General features: G+C 59.0%; 1 pseudogene; it reads left to right on the forward strand.

Moving 5' to 3' along the window:
- Positions 1 to 1,052: 1,052 nt before the first annotated feature.
- Positions 1,053 to 5,283, forward strand: LOC131589774 (serine/threonine-protein kinase pim-1-like; annotated as a pseudogene).
- Positions 5,284 to 5,694: the final 411 nt, after the last annotated feature.

The raw sequence follows: 5,694 nt of genomic DNA on the forward strand, positions 1-5,694 counted from the left end.
ACCAGAATTAAACTGTACACTCAACTCCAAGTTGCCAGTGGATTCTAAAGATGGAAAATCCTGTTAATGGTGGGTTTAGTGTGGTTTGGAGATGTGGAAGTGTCTCATCCTTTCCCAGAGGTGCCCCAAGTCCACTCTGCTGCCACGTCTGCACTCGCGGCCCCTCACGGCTGCTCTGCCCTGGGGACATGGTGGGGACCCCTCCTGCCAGGGCTGAGGCTCCTCATGGCCCCTCACAGCCCCTCATGGCCCCATAGACCCTCTCATTGCCCCATAGAACCTCTCTTGGCCTCTCACAGCCCCTCATGGCCCCACAGGACCTCTCATGGACCCTCACATCCTCTCACATCCCCTCACAGCCCCTCACAGCCCCAGGGGCTCCTCCCAAAGGAGAAGGGGTCGGGCCCTGCTCCTTCTCCTTTTATTTTGGTCCCTTCACAGCACCAAGTAAAGAAAGGCTGAATGGAGCCTTTCCCCAGCGTTTCCCTCGGGGTTCATTGCGGGCTGAAGCTCTGTGCTGGCGCTGGCCCCAGTGCCAACATCCCTGCAGCCCCCAAGGCCTTTGCTGTCCCCCCGTGTCCATTCCCTGTCCCCGAGTCCCGCCCGGCTCTGGCAGCAGCAGCAGCCGCAGCGCAGCGGGCGCCGGCCCGGCCCGGCCGGGGCTCCCGGCCAGGAGCAGCAGCAGCACCGGCCCTTCCCACCTGCTCCTGCCTCGGCTTCCCAGGGCTTTTCCCAGGGCAGTTCTGGACTACAGCAACAATCCCCCACAAACAGCCCTGATTCCTCAGGGCCCGGCTCTGCTGCCCTCAGCCAGCCCTCAGAGGAAGAAAGGATCAGGTTCCAGCGCTGTTTTCAGCACTGTTTTACTCACCCTGAGGTGACAGCAGGAGGCTGTTGGTGCCTTTGCCTTGGCAATTGTAGATCCCGGCTGCTCTTGCCCCTCTTCTGCTTGCCACTTGAATTTTAGCAGTACAGCTGCAATTGCCTCTTTTAATCAGTGCTATCCACTGTGCTTTTGTCACAGGGAACTCAGGATTTTTGTTTCTGGCATCATGATCAGTAGAGATCAAAATGCTCCCAACTCCCTGAGTACAAAATCAAGGAGAATTAAAGCCACACAGGTCACATTTGCAGTGCTCAAACACAGCCCTGTTGCTGCTGCTGCTGCTGAAATAGAATCAACTGACAGAGGCCATCACAGAAATTGCCTCTGCAGTGGCAAATAAAATGAAGAAATCCAGCAGGAGAAAGAAATACTAGAACTTCCCAACTCTATTCATTGTTTCTTCTGAGCAGCAGAAGAAAAAGGAACAGGGCACCTTTCAGGCAGTCCCACAAGCTCAGGGTTCTCATTTCATGGGGAATCTGAGATGCAATTGGCCTTTTTAAAAGGATAGAAGCAAAGGCAATGAATTGGGAATGATTAGGAAAAAATGTACCTTCTTACACACAAAGTTCACCAAGTCATTCCCTGCATTTCTCCTTTTCACAGTCTTTCTGTCATCCACTGAGAGGTCCAGCTTATCATGTTCTGATGCTTATCATCAACTGATTGTGCTCTTGATTTCTACCACTGCAAGAGATGTGGAATCATCTAAACTGAACACAGAAACAAACACCCTCTGTCAGCCCATCTTCATGTTCCAGATCACTTTCAAGATGTCCATGGGGCTATTGGAATGATTAGCTCTCCACTTCTGGCTGCAGGCTCTGGAGATTCTTTCTCCACATTCAGCCAGGCATGTATTCCCCAACAATTCCTGGTACCTCATCATGTTTTCTTTGGCTAGAAGAGGAACAGTGAAAACCTTACCAATGGCACAACTCCACTGTCCACAAGGAAAAGAAAGAACAAGTTGTCAAGTTCTTCAAATATTTGTCCTGCTTTGCTGCAAGAGTTGTGCTGCAGTCACTGTGTGGGAAGCCAAGAGAAGCTGCAGCTGGGGGCACATCTTGTGACAGGAGCTGCGCCTTCTTCTCCAGGACAGGTTTTTGGAAAGAACAGACAGGACTGTGGAGAAGATTCTGGGAAAATTGAAACAACTTTTTTATGAAATGAAAATAAAATCAAAAGAAACAACCAATATGTTTTTCTCTATTTTTCTCTATTTATTTTTATGTTTCTCTTTTCCATCTTGCACTTTCTCCATCCCATTCATTCCAAATGGAGCTCACCTCTAAGATCTGAGACTTGGCAAGTTTTAGACACTGTAAAATACCATGAGCTATACGCAGTTTGCCTTCCCCTGTTTAATTGGAAAGCAATGCTGGAGACACAAGTGCAGTGCTTGGTTCAGGTACAACTTCTGCATTCAGGGAATGTGCTCAGATGGTGTCTGACCCTCAGCAGGGACGAGGCACAGCAGCAACCAAGGGCATTCCTGTGCCCCTGTGCAGGAGTCAAGACTCTGGCTCTTGGCTCAACAAGGGAAAGTTCCCGTGTTTGGCCAGGCTCAGGGGCTGCCTGGGGAGCGCGGGGCTCGGGGCGGGGCCGAGCGGGCAACGGACAAACGGACACGGGGACAAACGGTCCCGGTGCTTCAGTTGCAGCGGCAGCAGCAGCGGCAGCGGCAGCAGCGGCGGCAGCAGCAGCAGTGGAAGCAGCGAAAGCAGCCAATTTATCAATTTTCTGTCTCTCCTCTCCCTTTCCCACTGTCCCACATTCCCTCCGCGTCTCCCTTTTCCTACGTCCCCTCCTCTTCCAGGTTCCCTCTCCCTGTGCCCGCCCGGGCCATGCCCCCGTCCCGCCCCCGGCCCCGCCCACGGGCCCTTGCGGGGCTGCCCTGGCCCCGGCCCCGTCCCGGTCCGCGGCCGTCCCGCCGTGGTCTCGCCTCCGCCCGGCTCTGGCTGTGCTGGCGCTGGCGCTGCTGGGCGGGCATCATTGCCTGGGGCTGGGGCGGAATCGCTGCCCTTTGGCTCCGCCTGGCCCGATCCCGGCCCCGGCCCCGATGCAGGCTCCGGTCCCGACCCCGGCCCCGACCCCGGCCCCGACCCCGGCCCCGGCCCTGCCCCCGGCCCAGGCTCCTCCCGGGGCCCGCGGAGGACACAGGCGGCGCGGCCGCTGCCGCCGCCTCCGCTGCGGCTTCCCCGGCCCGAGCTCCGCCGCTCAGCAGCGCGGCCGCTGGCCCCGAGCCGCCGCTGCCGCGTTCCAATGAGGGAACGCCTGCGGATGCCCGGCCCGGGGAGGTCGGGGAGCGCTCGGGGGCCGTTCCTGGCCCCGGGCCGAGCGCTGATGGCCGCGACTCGCCGCCAGGGAAGGCGCAGGAGGCCCTGCAGCAGCGCTACAAGCTGGGCCCGCTGCTGGGGCGCGGCGGCTTCGGCAGCGTCTTCGCGGCCACGCGACTCTTGGACGGTGCCCCGGTGAGCGGTGGGCAGAGGAGGAGGAGGAGGAGGAGGAGGAGGAGGAGGGGGCGGAGGAGATGGCGGGGGTGCGGCGGGGCGGGCAGCGAGCTCAACCCTCTGCTGCTCCTTGCTCACAGGTGGCCATCAAATGCGTGCCGCGGGATCGCGTCCGGCTCTGGGGCGAGCTGGTGAGTGAGCGGGGCCAGCGGCAGAAGCCGGGGTGTGCCGGGCAGGGATGAGCCGGGGCCCGGCAGGGTGGGAGCCGCCGAGAGCCCTGCGGGGAGAGCGGGTGTGGGGTGAGCGAGGTGTGCAGAGCATCCCGGGCTGGCTGAGGGGTCCCAGAGCCCTGGCAGGCCTCAGCCCCACTGACAGCACCGTGCTCCTCCCGCAGCCCGACGGCACCCGTGCTCCCCTGGAGATCGTGCTGCTGGACAGGGTGTCCTCTGGCTGTGCTGCAATCATTCAGCTGCTGGAGTGGCTTGAGCTCCCCGACAGCTTCGTGTTAGTGTTGGAGCGTCCAGAGCGGTGCCAGGACCTCTCGCATTTGCTGGCGGAGCGGAGGTTCCTGCCGGAGGAGGAGGCGCGGGGGCTGTTTAGGCAGCTGCTGGAGGCCGTGCAGCACTGCACCAGCTGCGGGGTCCTGCACAGGGACATCAAGCCAGAGAACATCCTGCTCGACCTGGCCACGGGGCAGCTGAAATTGATCGACTTTGGCTGTGGCGCCTTCCTGCAAGACACAGCCTACAACCAGTTTGCAGGTGAGCCCTGGCAGGGGATGCTCCTGGCCATCTCATGGCCCAGCCTGGGTGTGGCACCGGGGATTCCCCGTGTTGCTGCCAGGATGGGATTAATGCTTGAGCCAAATTGATTTGAATGGGGGTGTGAGGGGGGCCAGCTCCCAGCCCTGCCAACAGCCTTCAGCACCCACTGTGCCCTGGTCTGGGGCTGGGACAGCCAGCCTGACAAAAACCCCCATGGGGGTAGCAGAGGGCAGGGGTCTGACCCCATGCCCCAGAGAGTTTGGTGCATAAGCGAGGAAGGGCTTGAACTCCTCTGCTCCCCACGTTTGCCTTGGCTTATTAACAATTTTTTGGAGGCCATGCAGGCAGGGAGGAGAGTGTGTTTTTCTCTGCCATGGGGTGGGTTTTTATTTGCTTGTGATGGTTGGGCCTCCCCAGTGCTTCTGCTGCCCTCTTCCAGCAGCAGTGGCTTCTTTTCCAGCCCTGGGTTTGTAGCCAAGTCCCAGGTGCTGGCGAGAGGGCAGTGGGTCACCCCGTGTGCCGCTGGGGCAGCCCCCACATGCCCAGGGATGCTGGGGCGAGGCTCTGGGAGCAGCAGCATCCCCCTGATGAGCTCCATCTGTGTTCCACAGGAACCCTGTCCTACAGCCCACCTGAGTGGATCCACCAGCAACGCTACCATGGCCAGGCAGCAACAATCTGGTCCCTGGGCCTCCTGCTATACCAGCTGGTCATCGGGAAGCACCCATTCATGAGGGGCCAGCAGATGATCTGGGGGCGGATCTTGTTCCCACGACGGCTCTCCCAAGGTGAATCCTCATCTCTGGGCACAGGGGGAACACCGGGCTTGGGAGACAGCAGCGGGCTCATGAGCATCCTGCTCTGGCAGCTGCTGAGGAGGTGGCACATGTCCTGCTCTCCTGCAAACAGTGAATCCATGGGGAGGTTTAGGCCCAGCTCTGGGCACACCCAGCATGGCCTGGGCACTGGAAGGGGGCGGCAACTTCTCCAACTGACTGCTGATTCCTGGTTTCTCTCTTCAGAATGCCAAGATATTATTAAGAGGTGTTTGTCCATGCAGCCCTTGGACAGGCCATCCTTAGAAGACCTTTTCCGCGATCCTTGGATGCAGGGTGTTCATCTGCCCTAGGAGATGGGAGAGATCCACATGCACAGTTGGATCCAAGGGCCTGGCAGGTAACAGCTCCACACATTTCTTGGCAATCAGGGGCAAAGCAAACCAGGCTGTTTTTGTCCTGCCTGTAGCTCTGAGCAGGGCTCATCAGAAGGGAACACACAGCTCTTGGGCTGAAGCTGAGCTGGACACCTGGTGTGGCAAGCACTGCTGGCCACCATTCCCCCTGGTTTTGCTTGTCTGCTTCACTGATGGCTGGGACCCTGGGCAGAGCACTGACAGCCTGCTCTGGCCCCCAGGCAAGGAGAAGGAGCCCCTGGAGAAGTTGTTATCAGGTGGGGCTGCTGCTGGAGACACCAAGGGCAACCTCAAGGATGGCAATCTCTTCCTCCATCTGGCCAGCTGAAGATGATGGATTTCAATTCTGGCATGTCTTCTTCAAAGACTCGCTCCACGCCCAATTTGCAGGTGAGTCCA

This window comes from Poecile atricapillus, chromosome 30, assembly GCF_030490865.1.
Source record: "Poecile atricapillus isolate bPoeAtr1 chromosome 30, bPoeAtr1.hap1, whole genome shotgun sequence".
Lineage (NCBI taxonomy): Eukaryota > Metazoa > Chordata > Aves > Passeriformes > Paridae > Poecile > Poecile atricapillus.